Source organism: Parasteatoda tepidariorum, chromosome 4 (assembly GCF_982258835.1).
Source record: "Parasteatoda tepidariorum strain Cologne lab strain chromosome 4, Ptep-v5.0, whole genome shotgun sequence".
Taxonomy (NCBI): Eukaryota; Metazoa; Arthropoda; class Arachnida; order Araneae; family Theridiidae; genus Parasteatoda; species Parasteatoda tepidariorum.
In genome coordinates this window covers 81103199-81123006 of record NC_141758.1, presented here as the reverse complement: position 1 = coordinate 81123006, position 19808 = coordinate 81103199, and the positions used below count along the sequence as shown (strand labels likewise).

Below are 19808 nucleotides of genomic sequence, written 5' to 3'. Positions count from 1 at the left end.
ATTTGAAAATAAATCTACTTGTAGTGAACAGAAAACATTCGAACCTCACGATTTCATCCAGCACAGAGAACGAATATTATTCTAATTAGTTAAAAATTGTTGAAATTTTAAAAGTAAGAATGCATTGTTACCCACGAAATTGTCAAAGCGAAAAAAGATAATTGATGATGCAACAAAATAAATGTTTATTATTAAAAATAATAAAAATTTTCTTCATATACAATTAACTACAAGTTGGGTGTTGGATAAAAGAGAGTATCGGATAATCAAGTGTCAAATAATCGGAAGTTTTCTTTCTTCGATATCAGTGCAAAAGTAAAACAGCTGACGCCCAAGAAATCGAAAGTATTAAAGATTCATCTTTGCTGATAATAAATGAGTAGAGAATAAATCAATGTTCACCCTCCTTGACTTCAGCCACTGGACGACTCAACGGAAATTCTTTATCCCATAATAAGTGGTCAGGCATTTATCAAAGAAGCTATAAATAAATTGTTACAAGAAGGATTACATTTGCCATTTATTTTTCTTGTTCTTTTTTTTGCGAAATAACGGTTATATTTTAGATCAGCTGTAAATCTCTTGACTTGTAACGTGATTGATTGAAATGGGAACACCGGATAGGATTAGATAGTTCAATGGAATTTTTGATTTTAAAGCGCAATTTGAAAGTTTGTTGGAATTTTCTCTCGTTAGAAATTGAATTTATAATTTAAAACAATATCGTCGATAGATTTTTTTATTTTTTTTATTTCTATAGCTTAGTACAAGAGCAATCAATGTGAAAGTTTAACTTTTTGAGAAAAAAAGATAAACTTTTATAAGAAGAAAAAGAAAAGAGAGACTTTTGTAAGAAGAAAAAAAAAGATAAACTTTTATAAGAAGAAGCAAAAAAAGATAAACTCTTATAAGAAGAGAAAAAACAATATCCAACTTTAAAAAAACAGTAATATCTTTGTTAGAGCCATAAATACTTAAATATTTTTTATTTTAGAATTGTCTTTGAACAGCCGACCCAATTTTGAATTTTGACTTCAAATACTCAACTCCATAATCTTTTAATTGTAAAGTCAACCCATAAGACAAAGAATCTCCTGGATTCTGTATTGGAAGAAATTTCCCTTCGTGAAGGATTTTTTGATTGAACTAACACTCATTTGCGTTATAGGAAGAAGAGAACCGCGAAAACTTCCCACGGTCACCTGACGGTAAGGTGTCTCTAACGCATGATCCGTTTGCTACTGAGGATATTTTACGTCAGCGTTGTGGTCAGTGTGAGCCGGGTGCAGAATTCGTATCGAAAATCCATCGTTAGAATTCGAATTCGGGTCGACTCATTGGGAGTGTTTTATCTTCTGAGCCACCACGACTCTAGATAATAGTTATTGTAATATTTTTGTCTGAAAATATTTACTATTTTAATTCTACATGCTTTACAATATAAACATTAATTGCATATTTAACGGTGAACTGCATCATTAACGTTTCATTTTCTTTTTACCGTACTAGAAGGCTCTTCTCTCTGCTCATCTTCCAATTCCTGTGCTAGTTTCTTCGTCTTTGTTTTTTTTCTTCGAAAGTCGGCTTTTTTTCAAAAAAAAGACCATTTTGCTCTTAAAATATGAAATTATTGCAATTTTGTGTAAGAACACTTTGTAAATACGTTAATCACAACAAAATGAACCGCAATTGTACTTTTGAAATATTATTTAAGGTTAAAAAAAGACAATGCAAGATAGTGTAAAAAGTAATAAACAGGAAATAATTTTATTTGGTAACAATCAATAACGATGAACCTTATTTTGAATATGAGTTCAAATTGTAAACGGTTTTTATCTCTCATGAGATTTCTATGTTTTTAAGAAATTTCGATGTAAATTTTATGACTTATATCTTGCAACATCTAATCACATTTGCTTATTTTTAATTTTGATAAAAAATTTTTACTTGTTACTTTTGATATCAAAACAAGCACGATCTTATTAAATGAAAATTGCTCGTGAGATATATTTTTTGGCAAAAATGGCTAAATAACATTTCTTTCTAACAAACTGAAATTCTAGAATATCGAAACGTTTAGTTATAGTTGAAAATGCTCTTTTCAACATTTCAAATTTTAAATCTATAGTTGCATTTCAGAAGATAGTAAATCAGCCAATATGGTTTTTCACTGCAAGTGTAACAGTTGATGATTTCCAAACTAATATTAAAATTACATAATTACATTATTCCATCGAATCAAATTACATACTAATTACAATAAAACATAATTGTATTATTTCATAATTACATTATTACATTTTTCTATACACCTTCGTAATTTAACTACACTTGCAGTCTTGCGGATTGTAAAGCAGCCCGCATGATATTTTTTTCTACAAGCTTAACAGTCAATTCCCGAACTAATCATAGGATGATAAGGAAAATAATCATAGGATCAATTTTGTTTCTATCGTACTGCTTGCACTACTTTCTATACACTTTCATAATTTCAAATTTCTGAATTTTACAGTTTTTGTGCACCAAAACGAAATGTAACGTTAAGTTGAACTCTCGAAACAGCGGCCATTAACGATTTTATAATATTGAGAGAAAATAATTCATACAGCTTAATATTCTTAAGAATTTTTCATGATTAGAAAGTAGCAAAATTTACTTATAATATTTAAATATAAATTCGTGTTTAATATTTTTAATAAATATCGTGACGTTTAAGACAAATGAGGATACTAAAATTACTCGAACTGTAATTCATTTTTAATAATTTATAACGTGAAATATTTAACCAAAAGTTGCAAGTAAATAATTGTTTTGTAAAAACTAATTTTTTAAATCATTTAATGCTTAGTTTCAAAAATTTAACTAAATATTATAAAATTTAATACTTTTCTTTAACAGTACTAAGAATCTAAAATTTTGTTCTTAAAATAACTTTAACTATATGACAATAATAATGCGTGATGACAAATCCTTTTATTGCTAAAATATTTCTGAAAACCTTAAGATATTTTACTTCCAAAAGCAATATTTGAAAGCAACTCTTTTGTATTAAAATAATATTGAATAGAATTCAAATCCATACTCGTCCTTATTTTTCTATTTTAAATCTAAACTCATAGTTTTGTAAATATACGGAGAAGAATATTTTTTGCTTCATAAATATTATCATCTTCTGTAATTCGCTTTGACTCAATGAATCAAAGAAAAAACTTATTTATAAAAGAGATTAAGAAAAACAAGTAACATATATTCTTTTTCAGAATATATAAATATCAGTTTTGTTTCATGCGTTTTATCCTGGTTCTTTCGTTAAAATTTATACAGTTTATTTCTTTTTTATCAATTCCATGAAACATTTGCTTATTTATATTTTCAAAATCAAGATATCAATTGAATCTTATGTCAACTCCAGAACATTTATTTGGAAAACTATAAAATGTTATTTTCTTACAAAAATTCTCATCATTTTATTTTAAAGACACCATTCTATTAAATGCATAAATTTATTCGAATTAGTTTTTCATTTTTTTTTCAGAAAAAGATATGAGTTTATACACGTCTTTTTTCCTTCATTTAATTTCTAAAGTTTTACTGTTAAAGATAAAAATAATTCAATTATTTTAGTTACGAATGAATGCTCCAGGTTTGGAGGTCCAAGTAGTCCAGGTCCAAGTGGAGGAAAAAACAACACATTATTGATAAAACAACAGTTCAAAAAAGAAGCCCGCTACCTCTACGCTTCAGAAAGTTCGGCGAGAAAACAACCCTTTTATCCGTGGAGGTACCAATAATGTTTCATGTTTGCTTGATTTATTTACATTAGTTCGATCATCCTCGGGGATACTTTCAAGGCAGTCGCCAATAGCTCACTAAGCAGTTCTAGTGAGACGCAAATGAAATACCTACCTACCTATCTTCTTACATTAGTGTCCCACAGTGGACTGATCGTTAAGACACGGTTCTGAGCAGATCACCGAAGTCAAACATCACTAGCTGCGGTCAGTGTGCTTGTAAGTGACCACTTGGACCAGTCTGCTAAGACAATGTTCCCCAACCTTTTTATCACCGCGGACCTGTCAACGTTTGATAATTTTACCGCTGCCAGCTGGGGGGACGGACTTTGATTGTTTATATTTTATAATATTTTGATTTATTTTGATTTATTAAGTTTAATTTAATTGTATTTAAACATGCCTTCGAAATAAAATATAGTTAAACCAAAAAATAAATATAAAGTGATTTAACATTTTAACTTACCTGAAAGTTAAATCAATGAAAACCCTGAGCTTGTATCTTTGCAATGAGACGGTTCAATCTGGGGGTAATCGGAGACAATGATACATTACAAATATTAAAAAATTTATGTCACTACCTTCGGGGGCCCCTTTTTTAAATAAATTAAATTTTAATGGAACACAGATATTTTTAATTTGGAGTATAAACCTAGGAGTTTAAATTTAGTATCAATGAAATGTGCGACCCGGTACCATTTGATCCACGGACCGGTTCCGGTTCGCTGACCGGGGGTTGGGGATCACTGTGCTAAGAGACCGATGATGTGCGGCGTAACTGTTCTACCGTAAAGTGCTCAAATTCGCATGCAGGTCGTTGGGCTACCGAAGCGGGAGTGCCATCCCCTATGCAGAGGATCACAATTGTGATGGCACGTCTTTGGATCATTCTCAGGGATGTTTCCCAGACCATAGCCAATAGGCCATTGTGGAGCTATAGAGCGACGTAAATGAACTACAACTCTTACATTAGTGTACTGGTGCCTTCCCCACCGTGCAGTTTCCCTGTTCCTCCAAAAATTCTAAAGCGTAAATGTGTGAGTGTATAGGATCAAATTTCGCTACATCACATGATTTCTTTTCGTGATGTCTTTCTCAAACATGTGCTACTTGCTTTTAAAATTGAAAAGAGTTCTTAAACAATTCTTTGTATTTTCAAAAAAAAAAATTAAAAATTTTTTTTAAAAAAAACTTATATACGCGTACAGTGGCTTACGCAGAATTTTTTCAAGGGGGGGGGGGTGTTCATAATTTTCTGAAACTACTAAAAGAAATTCAAGTCTGTAATAAAGCACTATCATTTCCCTAATTTAGACAGCTAGACAATTTTGACTTTTTATTTAAACAACATTGTTTAGTTAAGTTTTGATTTGATTTTTTAAGTTTAAGAACATAATGTAATATCTTCTGAAAAAAGTCCAATGTCATATGGGTGGGAAGTAACACTTTGAGGGCCACTTTCACATTCATCAGATTTTGTTATGCTAGAAACGTTTTCTTCAACGGAAGTATCACATTTCTGTACAACAAAAAAACTTACATTGGTACTAGATGCTGTCACCTCACTAATTTCAGGCCGTGATTTTTTTTCTCAAAGTAATTAAAAATTGTTAAATTCTTGCCTTTTGACATCCTAAAGATCCAAGAACAGCAAATATATATATATATATATATATATATATATATATATATATATATATATATATATATATATATATATATATATATATATATATATATATATATATATATATATATATATATATATATATATATATATATATATATATATATATATATATATATATATATATATATATATATATATATATATATATATATATATATATATATATATATATATATATATATATATATATATATATATATATATGGGTCATTCTCACAAAAACAGTCATTTTCATGTCCCCAGTATATTTTATGTTTGTTTTACAGCTTACGAAGAAAAAAAATTCAGGGAAAGTGTCCTTCAGAATGCAAGCTAACAAAAGAATTTAAAAAAAATTATCAATTTTTATTTTTTATTTATTTTAGGTAATTAAAATATGCCAATATGTCATTCCCTCACTTGTCCCCACTGCTGATTTAAAAAAAGAAAAAAATTGTTACTGAAATAAAAAATTTTTTTTTACAAATTCGTGCATTTTATTTCAGAATACTAAAATATAGAATTCAGAAAATCAATTTTAAATTTAATTTCTGAGAAAAATATTAACACAGCACTATTTTAAACTTTGTCCCCAGTGTTTCGCGTCATTCCCTCACAACAATGTTCTTATCACCTGCAATCTTCTTAGAATAAAAATATTTTAATAAAAACTTCAGAAGTTAACAACTGGCATCATAGAACAAAATTGCAGTATGTTTCCATCTTCAACTTAAAGAAGCCTTGCTGTGGAATAAATTTGAATGAATCAAACCAGATAAAATTTTTTACATTTGTCATTCCCTCATGTCATTTTTTAGAATAAAATAAAATACAACTTCATCGAGAAAGTGGATAATTATATGTTGCTTTCTTGTATGAATATAATTGTATGTGATTGACTTCAGGAATTAATTAGGCCTAACTGTTATTTTTAAATTTTATTGAATTCGTCATTCCCTCACTAGTGTATAAAGTGAGGGAATGACGCTGAAGTGAGGGAATGATTCAAGATGAGTATATTATTAAATTTTTTTTTGTTAAATCGTGCCAGCCAATTTTATTTCCCAAACCTGTAAAAACTATTAAATATATAAGAGTAAATTATAATAAATATTAGATATACTTAGTATGTTATCATTTTCAAACTTTAGGTAGATGTAACTAAGATAAAAACATGTATTAAAATAAAATATCATTCCCTCACTATTAGCGTCACTCCCTCACTTTTTAAATAGTGAAAATAATTAATTTACTTATTAATTAATTTGAAAAAGAAATTAAAAAATTAATAAATTAATTTATTAAATTATTAATTTATTTATTAAATTAATTAATTAATTATTAATTATTATAAATTAATTAATTATAAATTAATTAATTAAAAAATTAATTAATTTAAATATTGAGTATATTTTATAGGATATATACTTTCTTTATAATGCCATTACATATTTCTATTAATATAAAAAGTTTCAGAGCTTTTTATTCACTTTACTTTTTCGGGATTTTATGAACTGAAAAATGACAGTTTTCGTGAGAATGACCCATATATATATATATATATATATATATATATATATATATATATATATATATATATATATATATATATTTTTATATATATATATATAAAAATAATAGCTCGCATAATTTCTGCTAAAATTTTTATTTTTGCTATTTTGCTGAGCTCAAGGGATGTTTAAACCCCTAAACCCCTCCCTTGCGTACGCCACTGTACGCGTACGAATACATGAATTGATCCACCTATCCTCGCAAAACATGATTAAAAAAAAACTCCTCAGATTACTCTGAGTTGAGTATCTTTAAAACACGCCAAATCATTTTTTAGGCCCATTTCCCTGTGTTATAATTTAGAAATGTATTAGGACATTAAACCTTAGAATGGTATACAGACATGGTACATTACAATTCTATTTAGTAAAATGCATAGCCATCAAAATGTTAAAAACAAACGGTAAAATGAATGATAGTTCTAAAGAACATTTTTGTAAGAATAAAACGTGATTCTTTAATGCATGGCATATATTTTTTCTCATGTGTGGTAAGAATAATTTTGAATAACGAAATTCTCGATAAACAATTACCATACTTAACGGAAAAATTATTAAATGAATGATTTAAATACCACACTTTTTGGTGTAAATTACCAGAATTCTCGTTATCTTTTCTGGACAAGCCGTCTTTTCTGCCAATTTTTTTAGGAGTTGTTTCCCATTGAACTTAGTTCTATATATTAGAACAATTTATCAATATATACTTGAAGAATAATTAAATTACTATAAAATATTACTTCTCGTGCAACAAATAATTGAAAAACTAATTTGAAGTAAAAAACGGAAATAAATTAATTTTAAATAAACTCTTTCAAAATTAAGTCTCTTACTATTTAATATTTGTTTCTTGTTTATGATATCCTAACACTAAGATATAACTTGACGTGGCTACAACCTGACAAAATCACTCACTGTTAGTAAAAAAATAAGTTGATGCTGTAAGGATAAAAAAGGTTTATCTAAAAATGTTTTTTCCCGAAAATAGGAAATCTTTCCAGGAATAAGCTATATGTGTAATGTCCATCCGGGACTCCCCCAGGAATAATTGGTGTGTAAAGTGATAGATTGAGCATAAAAACGAAAATAATTCCTTGGAGTAACTGATCAACAGTCGGGAATTTCTATCTCAAAGAAGATGGTTGGGAATTCTCCTCCTGGAAAGTCTCTGAGTGATGGAATGTTCTCTTGGAAAAAAGTTACGACATGTTATTGATTTTCAAACCATACCATAGTGATAGTTTTTATCCTTTCTTTTTTACACCTATTTTTATCCATTTATAGCTTTCAAGGTAGTTGCGATAGATCGTTGGCATTCAGAATAATCCTTATAAAGGATTTTTTTTCTTCTTTTTTACGTATGATTTCTAGTCTTAAAATAAATAAGATACATCGTATACTTTCAAAATTATTACATAATTGTTTTTTTTTACCCCCATTAGTTACGAACCATAACGCTAGCACTGTGATAGGATTTTTTTCCTTTTTCGCATCCATTTTTATCCATTTTTAGATTTCAAAGTAGTTGCAATAGATCGTTGGCATTCAAAATAATTATTATAAAGGATTTTTTTCTTCTTTTCTCAGTATGATTTTTAGTAATAAAATATATAAGATACATCGTTTACTTTCAAAATTATTAAATAATTGCTTTTTTTTACCCCTATTAGTTGCAAACCATAAATCTAGCACAGTGATAGTATTTTTTTTCCTTTTCACATCCATTTTTATCCATTTTAAGATTTCAAAGTAGTTGCAATAGATCGTTGGCATTCAAAACAATCATTATAAAAGTTTTTCTCTTTTTCACGTCTGTTTTCTAATTATGAAATAAATAAGATACATGGTTACCTTCAAAATGATTATTAGAACCATGATGGCTCAGGAGATGAAGCGTTTGCCTTCCAATGAGGTAAACCGGGTTCGAATCCCAGCGATGGTTGGTTGATCCGAATTTCGCTTCCGACTTGCACTAACCACAGTGCAGACGTAAAATATCCTCAGTGGTAGACGGATTAAGGGTTAGAGGTACCTTGCCGTTAGGCTAACCATGGGAGGTTCTCGAGGTCTTCCCTCCATCTAACGCAAATTGGGGTTAATTCTATCAATGGTCCATCACGAAGGCTATTATTTGATTTCTCCTATTACTTGATCCAGGAGTTCTGAATTGGGTTCAAAATTACAAGGCTATGGAGTTGAACATTAGTAGTCTTAAACCCAGAACTTGGATTGGCTGCTTAACGACGGTTTTTAAATAAAATTTTTAAAATAAGCGGTTATTACATAATGATAGGTTTTTTTTACCCCCATCGGTTACGAATAAAACCATCAGTTAGGTATTTACAACCAACGGTGAAAGGTTTCTCTCTTTTTTTATGAATATTTTTATCCATTTTCAAACTTTAAAATAATTGCGTTATAACATTGACACACAAAATAGTTATTATATAATGATAGGCTCCTCTATTTTTACGCCAATTTTATAATTTACAAATAATTAAGATACATTGTTGTTTTTCAAAAGGAAAGTGATTTGTTCTTTTTTTTTACCCCTGTTTACAGCTATATATTTTGATAACAAGTGAATTACAATGCATCGTAGAACATCAAAATAATCATTACTTGTTTCCGGAGTTTTTTGCATTTTTAGCACCCAATTATTCAGTCATTTTTAAATTTCAAAATACACTCTATAACAAGAAAATCAACGCACCAAGAAGCAATCATCCAATTGCTTCTTGGTGGCAGATTACAGTGGTGCATGGCTCGATCAGGCTGGAATGATGCCGACAGGGGACGTATAGTCTTTAGCGACGAATCCCGCTGCCAACTGTGTCCTGACGATCATCGAAGATGTGTTTGGTGACTTACAGGGCAGAGGGGGGATCCTGCCTTCACTATTGCACGCCACGTTGGCCCTCAACAAGGCATAATGGTTTGGGGTGCCATTTCCTTTGACAGCCGGACCCCTTTGGTCGTCATTAGAGGTACACTCACTGCACAGCGGTACGTCGACAACATCCTGAGACCTGTTTTGCTACCGTTCCTTTTGCAGCTCTCTGGGCTAGTTTTTCAGCAAGACAATGCCAGATCACACACGGCACGTGTTGCTATGAACTGTCTGCAAGCTTTTCAAACTCTTCCTTGGCCTGCCAGATCACCTGATCTCTCTCCCATCGAGAATGTCTGGGATGTGATGGGAAGGCGATTGCATCTGGCACGGAATGTTGATGACATCGTTCGCCAATTGGATAAAATTTGGCAGGAAATACCACAAGAGACCATCCGGGAGCTTTATCGGTCTATGTCACGCCGTGTGGCAGCTTGCATCCAGGCTAGAGGGGGGTTAACACATTATTGAACTTTTTACTGTAACTCTGCAATAAATTATTCAATTGTTCTGAAATTTTAATCATTTACTGTTCTGTACATTGTCTTCCTATCCACTAATTTTCGTTTCAATCGGACAACTCCTTCTTGGTGCGTCGATTTTTTTTTTGTTATAGAGTGTAGATACGTTGTTTCGTTGACTCTCAAAACTATCATAATATAATAAGGGTTTTTTTCTGTTTTTTAGGCTTGCTTTCATCTAGTTTCAGATTTTAAAGTAGTTACGGTATAGTGATGGTTTTCAAAATAATAAAAAAAAATTCAAAATAATCATTGGTTTTCAGAATAATCTTGTTAAGATTATTGTTTTTCTTTAATCTCCCAGTTTTCAGTCATTTTCAGATTTCAAAGTAGTTTCAATATACACTGGTTATCATAAATTAAGGAAAAATCACAAAAATAGCGATAACTCTTTCAAAAGTAAGCCAAACCGTGCAAAATTTGCATATGTTGTCCACTAAGAGTAGCTGAGTAAAATTGCAATATGCAAATTAGTGGCGCTGCACTCGGCTTACGTCATCTGCCTGGAGCATAAAAGTCCAAGTTTGAGAGAAAGCACACAAATTTTACTGTGATTGCGACATTGAAAATCTGAGATAGCCAATTCGTAATAATGACCTCTAGGCATCATTTGCCTGAAGAACTACGATGGAGAGCCATCGGGAGACTAGAGGCAGGGCAGAGTCAATCAGAAGTGGCCAGATGGCTAAATGTGAGTCCATCTGTGGTTCATAGACTTTGGAGGCAATTTCAAACCACAGATTCGGCATCTAGGAGGTTCAGTCAAGGACGGCCAACTGTTACGACCAGTGCCGATGACCGATATTTGACATTAAGTGCACGCAGGAATAGAACCGCTACTCCGACACATCTTAGATCCTCTCTTGCTGCAGCCACCGGAAGGTTGGTGTCAACGTCAACTGTGCGCAGAAGGCTCCACGAAGGTGGTCTGTATGCGAGACGACCAGCCATTTGCGTGCCGCTCACATCACGCCATAGGAGAGACCGTTTGCAGTGGGCCCGACAACATGTCCACTGGACGTCAGATCAATGGAGGCCTGTTCTCTTTACGGATGAGTCCAGGTTTAGTCTAGAAAGTGACAGTAGACGTTATTTGATATGGAGAGAACCTGGGACCCGTTATCATCCATCAAACATCCGTGAAAGAGATGCATACGGAAGAGGCAGTGTCTGTGTTTGGGGAGGCATATCCTTAGGAGGGCGCACATACCTCCATGTCTTTCCAAGGGGAACCGTGAATGCTCAGGTTTATCGAGACAACATCCTTGATGCTTATGTGCGCCCATATGCCGGGGCAATTGGTGATTGTTTCCTGTTACAGGACGATAATGCAAGACCACACAGAGCTCGCATTGTTGATGATTATCTTCAACAGGAAACAATTACTCGCATGGAGTGGCCAGCTCGATCCCCGGACTTGAATCCTATCGAGCACGTTTGGGATGCTCTAGGGAGGCGTGTATCTGCCATCAATCCGCCCCCTCAGACCCTTGCCACGCTTGCAACTGCTTTACAAGAGCAATGGCTCTCACTTCCTATTGAACTGATAGACCGCATAATTGAAAGCATCACACATCGCTGTTTGTGCTGTATTGCTTCTAGAGGCAATCATATTCCATATTAAAGGTACTTTTTCTATTGCAAACCGATACTTCCAATTTGTTTATTTTATACATGTGCTAATTTCTATACTACTATTAATGTCTGATAATTTCTTTTTATGTTGTTTAATACCTTACTATGTGTTGTATATTGTGGGTAAGTTTCATAAAATTCCATGTGTAATTTCTTGAGTTATCGCGATTTTTGTGAATTTTCCTTAATTTATGATAACCAGTGTATATAGAGCCGTGGTGACTAAGAGGATAGCGTATTCGCCTCCAAATGATGTCACCCAGATTTAAATCCCAGCGATGGTAGATCGATATGAATTTTGCACCCGGCTCGCACCTCTCACAGTGCTAACGTAAAATATCCTCAGTGGTAGACGGGTTATGGGTCAAATTCCCTTTGCAATTGGGCTAAACATAGGAGGTTTTCGTGTTTTTCCTCTCCATAAAACACTCATACTTGCTAGTTGCATCAAAAAGTCCTCCACTACTGCATACTTCCTCTAATACTTGATCCAGGAGTTCTTTTTGTCTTCTGGACCGGTTCCTTTGTCTTCTGGTCGATACCAACTCGCATCGACCACACTTCTGGTGTAAAATATCCTCAGTGGTAGACGAATTATGAGCTAGAGTCCCTATGCCGTCAGGCAAACCAAGGGAGGTTTTCGTGATTTTCCTACAAAATTACAAGGCTACGAAGTTGAACATTGGTAGTCGTATTCTCAAGATATTGGATCAGCTGTTTAACGACGGTAATAAAATAAAATAGATATAGTTGGAGCCATTGTGGCTCAGGGTATAGAACGCATGCCTTCCAATGAGGTAAACCAATGAGGTACCAACGATTGCAGGTCGATACGAACTCGCATCGACCACACTGCTGACGTAAAATATCGTCAGTGACGAATTATGAGCTGGAGTCCCTATGCCGTCAGGCAAACCAAGGGAGGTCTTCGTGATTTTCCTCTCCATGTAACTCAATTACGTGTTAGTTCCATCAAAAAAGTTTTCCCCCAAGGCAAATTTCGTCTATTACTTGAACCAGGAATTCCCTCGTCTTCTGAATTGGGTTCAAAATTGCCACGGTAATGAGTTAAGCATTAGTAGTTCGTGAAACCAAAATTGCGTCAGTTATGCAACGACGTTCATAAAATAAAATATATATAGTTGACTTTCAAAGTAATTACTACTTATTAATGGGAGTTTTTGCACCTTATTCTAACCATGTTTGAATTTCAAAACTACTAATATACAGGGTGTTCCAAAATTATCTTTACAACTTCAAAAATTCATAACTTCGAACATAAACAAGATATTTTTATTCTGTCTTTTGCATGTATTACTGCAACTAATAAAGTTTTTTTTTCAATAGGCTGAAAAGTTTTAAATGAGGAGGTGGACACCACAACAGAAAGCTCAATGCGTCTCATGGTTCATAGAGACGAAATCAGATACACAGGTTCAACGGAGTTTCAGGACAAATTTCCAAAGAGACCCACCATCCAGACCCTCCATCCGTGCATGGCACACAAGCTTCATGAGCACCAGATCAGTATTGCATAAAAGTGGAGCCGGACGACCCAGCACAAGTCCAGAAAATGTGGAGCGAATACGGCTATGAGACGCATTGAGCTTTCTGTTGTGGTGTCCACATCCTCATTTAAAACTTTTCAGCCTATTGAAGACAAACTTTACTAGTTGTAGCAATACATGCAAAAGACAGAATATAAATATCTTGTTTATGTTCGAAGTTATGAATTTTTGAAGTTGTAAAGATAATTTTGGAACACCCTGTATATCATGAAATTAAAAAAATAATCAATACATAATGATCGCTTTTTTTTAAAATTTTAACTAGTAATTTTCTTTCTACGCCTAACTTGCAGACTTAAAATAGTCTTTGATTAATTTTGGAATTATTTAAACGCATTGCGCATAAACATTATTTGCACTGTATCAAGCATACAAATTTTTTAAAAAAATACTTAACGCAATTTTAAATTCGAGATATTTAACGATCGGATTTTTAAGCACAGTAAAAATAAAAGATTGGTCAATTACCAGCCTTTTTAACGTAAATTTTAAGGTTTAAATCTGTTTTGCTGAGAAAATGGATTTACACCGTTTTTCACTCTAACCTTGAAGGGATTAAAACCGTCACTTCAAATTCTAATTTCTGCGATACATTTTTTTTGTTTACCGTACAATGAGTTTACCCTTTCTCAAATTATTAGCTGTTATTTCATTATTTTTATAAGGGTCGGCCACTATAGTTTTAAACGCTTTTACATTTAAATATGATTTCAACACATAAGACTTTTGCGGTAAAGACGTCCCACAATTAGCTGAACATGAGAAACGTTCTTAGTAGATTACCAAAGTCAAGCGGAACTGGCTGCAGCCTGTGAGCGCGAAGATGACCTCTTTGATTAGTCTGCGAAGAGAACGAGGGAGTATAGGTTCTCGTTAAACTGTTCTAACATGACAAGATATTACTTGGAAGGTACATCAATAACATTCTGACCAATCTGATCGAGCATATATTTTGTGATGAACCTGGAATTTTGACCCTTAAAACCTGAAGGTAGCAGCACCCTAGAATATATAGTTTAAATAGCTTAGTAGGAGGTAAATCTAAGACTAGTATCTCATGATATGACTTATTATTTTTGTCATTTGTGTGTCTTTAAAATTGTTACGCAAATAAAACTACTTTTGAAAACACTTTATTGATTACCCAAATATTGATTACCCAAATATTGCATTCTTTCAAATATTCGCACGTTGTTTTAAAAAGCATTAAGACTATATTATCCAGATTGCAATTAATATCTTAGGAGTCAAAAATCATATTTTCAAAAAAAAAATTGTTTTTATTCTGAGAAAGTGATTTTTCCGTCTGGTTTCGTAAACTTAACTACCGACTGAGTATTAAATCTTCTGTTGATACATCAATCTCAAACCACGAAGATTGTATCCAGTATAGAAAAATCTAACCTTTAGTTCAAAAGGTATTCAGGGCTTCTAAGTTTTTATTTTTGTTCACAGTACTCCTCTAACTCATGTTTAAATACTTCGATTATAGAATCTAGAAGCATGATTGAATCGATAATTCTAATTTGTTAAATTGAACACAAAGTAGAAATATTTTATTCCGATTTCTTTTATAATTATAAAGCCTCTTGGAAGAGCAGACTGCTTTCACTCTTGTTAGAATAAAAATTACTAACCTTGTTAGCACTTAGTAGGTCTTGCAAACAAGGGAAAAAATAAAGATTTGTAACTAATATTGTTCATTTAAGTTAATTTCTAACTGCAAAGATAATATGTATTCTTCGCAAAAAAAACGCCATTTGTTTTCGTAAAATATAGGACACTTCGGAACAACAACTTCGAAAATTGGATTTATAAAAACATGCATTTTAAGGTCTGCAATGTAATAAAATTGCTAAATACCTCCGAAGAGGTTAAAAGACGTTTAATAAAAAATACGTTAATGAAAGTCGAAAAATAAAAAAATAGCCATTTAATTTAAAATGCCAAAAAATAGAAAATTCTAAAATTATGTGAGAATAAAAAAACTTCAAAACAATTAAGCAAAATAGTATTTCTGTACTTGTATTCGCTAAAATATTTGCTGTGAATGAGCAATTATTTAAAATGATTAAAGCAATTATTTAAAAACATTTTAGGCTGCAATCCTTAAAATTTATAATTTAAAATTAAGTATACTTAAAAATAATGTATGTTAAATTCAGTACAAAAACTCATTTGCTAAAAGAATATATTGATTTTTGATCTTCCTTTAAAAAAGAGATTGTAGCAATAACGAACTAATTTTTTAACTTATTTAATATTTATAAAACTGTAATAAAAATGTCATAAAATTAAAAAATAATGCAGAAATTAAATGATGCAACATTTTATAAAACTACACTAACTTACTTATATTTTACTCTTTCAATTTAAATATTTATCCTGAAAACAATGTTAAAAGTCTCGAGTGGTGCCATCTGTCGCTAACAAGGATAGTTTAGCGAGAATGATATTTATTCAAATAAATCTAAATTACAGTTCACAAATTTATGACATAAATATAATGCCGGATCACGGTTACTTTAATTAATAAGTTGCAACAATCCTTTCTACTGTTCTGAAAAACTAAATTTAAATACTCAAGAAAAGTCAGTTAATGAAATTAAGAAGATACTCTGAAAAAGAAATTTCTTTTCAGAATGAATAGACAATCGGTAACAATTACAAACACATCTCTATGAACGGTAAACAATAATAATCATAAGAATTATCAGAAAATTCAAACACAGTTGGCATAGCTTTAAATGTTTAACAAATTTGTGGTAAATGTCTAATACAGACGCCTTTGCAATCATGATAGTTGTTTAAATTACACATATATTTATTTTAAATATATTTTTATTTTTCAAACATTTTGGCCGTTATTCTTTTTAACAACAAACATATTATTACATAGAAAATTAAAATTATTAATTTAAATATGCTCAAAATTTTTATCATTTTAACTCAGATTTCTTTTCTAACAAACTTGAAACATAATACTTTATTGATTAACTATTACCATTTCATTCACAGTCTTGTATATTGAATTCTGATTTCGTTTTTTTTTATGTTATAAAAATTCGTTAAACATTTTTTGACAAAAAGATTATTACATTTTGCAATAGTATCCATAATTCATTCTTAATATTGCCTTAGAACTTTGAATAGAAATTAAATTAATACCCTAGACAGAACACAGTTTTGCTTATAATTTATTATAAAGGCAGATAAATTTTATTTAACCTTTATTTTTAAGGAATTACGCTTATTAAATATTTTTTATTAAAAAGAGGTTGAAAAATAAGGTCAAAATATGAAATAATTTTGCAATACAATAAAGGAACAACACTTTTTTAAATGTTTAATTTTAAATAATTATTAAAATCAAAGACGTAATAACAGCAGATAAAACTAAGAAGAGATGTCATTGGTAAATCCCGTTAAATAAAGCTAACATAAATAAATCACTTCATAGATAAATTTACTTCATTCATTTTAATAACATTTTAAATGTAATTTCGCTCTGATGACTGTCGAAGATACCTGGATCTTCTCTGTTTATTAATGGTCATATTCTATTCTTCTATGAAAATGAGAATGTACGAAATGGTAGAAGGACAATTAACTTTTTGAGGTATATAGAAAAACATAAGTTTTAACATCCAAATTTAAATGCGAGAAACAAGAAATAATATTTCAAATAAATTCTGACTCTGTTAGCTGCAATTTAAATTGTGACTTACAAATGTTAACTGGGTCATTCAGTTGTCTTAGATTGACAGGGTATAAAAACAACATCATTAATTTGACACAATATATTTTTTTAACTATCCAAATGACATAAAATGCTGGCATTTCAAATGGATTTAAGTATTTTCCTTGCTATTTCTTCTTTAATGAGACTTAAGTAAATATTTATTTCTATGGCGGCTTATTTTACACCAAAGAAAATAACTTATCTGGTTTTAGTGCTACTGAATTTGAAGGACTTTTTAGGAGTACAATTTAAATGTTTATTTTTGTTTTGTTTTTTAAATTATACTTTATTTTGACAAAATAATATTTAATCTATTCATAATCCTTCTTCTTAAAATTGTAATGAAATCCTATTCATACTTTAATTGCATTCAAAATTAATAATTTATTGAAAATTCTAACGATAAAAATAATTAAATAGTTGCATGCTTTACTTTTGTTTCAAAGTTTCATGAAATAAAATTTTCACAGCTTTTAAGTATCACTATGCTGATAAAGTACACATTGGTAAACGACAAAATTAAACAATAAAAGCACTTTTAGTGTTTAAATAGTTTTCTATGATAATAATTCACGACTTGCATTTGATTTCCTTAAACATAAATATTCAGAAAAAAAGTATAGTGTATAATGAAATTAATTGTTATATAATTTACTATATTATATATTATATTATCATTAATTTATTATGATTAAGTGGTTATATTTTTAATAAAAGAAAATTCAATTACTTTATTGAAAATAGTTACAAACTTAGATGAAAACGCTTTGTTTTAAAAAAAATAACTTTCTGTTGCAGCTAGATATAATGATCATAACTTCAACTACTTTATTGAAAATAATTACAAACTTAAATGAAAACGCTTTGTTTTTTAAAAAAAATAACTTTCTATTGCAGCTTGATTTAATGATCGTAACTTTTGTTTTTAAAAGTCTTTATGATTGTAGCTATTACTCGAAATGAAAATTTAATTGATAGTTCCAAAGCAGAAAATAAACAAATAGCTTTAAAAACTTGATTTAAAAAAAAAAAAAAAAAAAAAAAACTTCTTATTATCGGATTAACATACGTTATATTAAAATATTTCTTTTTGTACCCAGAATAACCAAAATGATTATGATATATAATTAGAACAAATATAATGCAAAATTAAGATGTGTCAAACTAAAATAAACTGATCTCCAATAGGATGGATCTCCGTAAAACAATGAAACACTTAAAATCAAAGAAATCCATGAAGAAATAATTGCAAAATAATTGCAAAATCATATTTTTTAATTATATTTATTATTAACAGTGAATTTAAAGATATATATCTGATTAAGAACTTTTCAGTTATAGTTAATCAAACGACTGCATTAGAAATTTGAATGTAAGAATTTTATCAATTTGATGTAATATTTTACATGAAATATCGTCACAACACATACAAAAATTTTTATTTCCTTTTAAATCATTTTATTTATTAGCAGAGAATAACATTTGAAATAATCACATTTTCTTATGAGTTTAAATCAAAATATAAGCTAATTACTTAATCAAGAATTCTTACTGACATTGAAATCAAAATATTAGTTTTATTAAAACTTTTTCAGTTATAAACAATTAAACGATTATATCTAAAATTTTAACAAATGAATTTTTTTCAAATAAGAATACATTTTAAAACGATTATTCACTAGAAAATCGTTTTATTTATTGGCAGGGAAAATCGTTTTCTAATCCTCACATATATTTTAATTTTTATTAATTGAAACTAAATGCTGAAAATAAACTAACCTGATATCCCATCTTTAATGAATTAAAAAAACTGGCAGCACTCAGAACGCATAAAAAAGTTCTTTCTATCAAAATTCGGAAAACTGGAAAACTCCAGTTTCCAGGGTGGATGTCTTACAGGGAAGAGGAGAAGAAGTTCTCTGGTACTCACGAGTGATGATCTGCGAGTTAAAACACCGCCACATCTTCGCTTATCCCGCCATCTGATTGGCTGCGCTTTTGACATCGGCCGTCCATTGTTAGTGGCGAAAGAGTTTGGAAATACAGTTTTAAGGGCGATTTAACGCAACGATTTAATTTCAAGACAGTATTTAAAGTAAATGGGCGCTTATTTAGACATGGTTTTGAACTTGTAAGGAAGATTTCAATATCAATTTAATTAATTGTGTATTATTTGAATCTTTCTCCAAATAAATTATTTCTCAACTTGAAAAAAAAGGAGTTTGTTTAAGAATTACAAACAAAAAAGTTACATTTTTCCGATTCTTTTCAAGTGCTATGTTCACAACTACTGTTAAAAATTTGTAGCGTTTTAAAACACAATATGGTACAAATCTACAGCCCCTAGTAAAACCACTTTATCATTTATTTTGATAGTTAATTTCCTTCAGTTTAGCAAATTTTAAAATATTTAAGTTATTT

General features: G+C 30.4%; 1 protein-coding gene across 1 annotated transcript in view; it reads right to left on the bottom strand.

The window, feature by feature from the left end:
- Positions 1–19331, bottom strand: part of LOC107446643 (guanylate cyclase 32E) — a 116792-nt gene extending 97461 nt beyond the window's left edge. The window contains exon 1 of the mRNA XM_087161458.1: positions 19167–19331. The gene's annotated coding sequence lies outside the window, so the exon portion shown is untranslated. The remainder of the gene's footprint in view (positions 1–19166) is intronic.
- Positions 19332–19808: the final 477 nt, after the last annotated feature.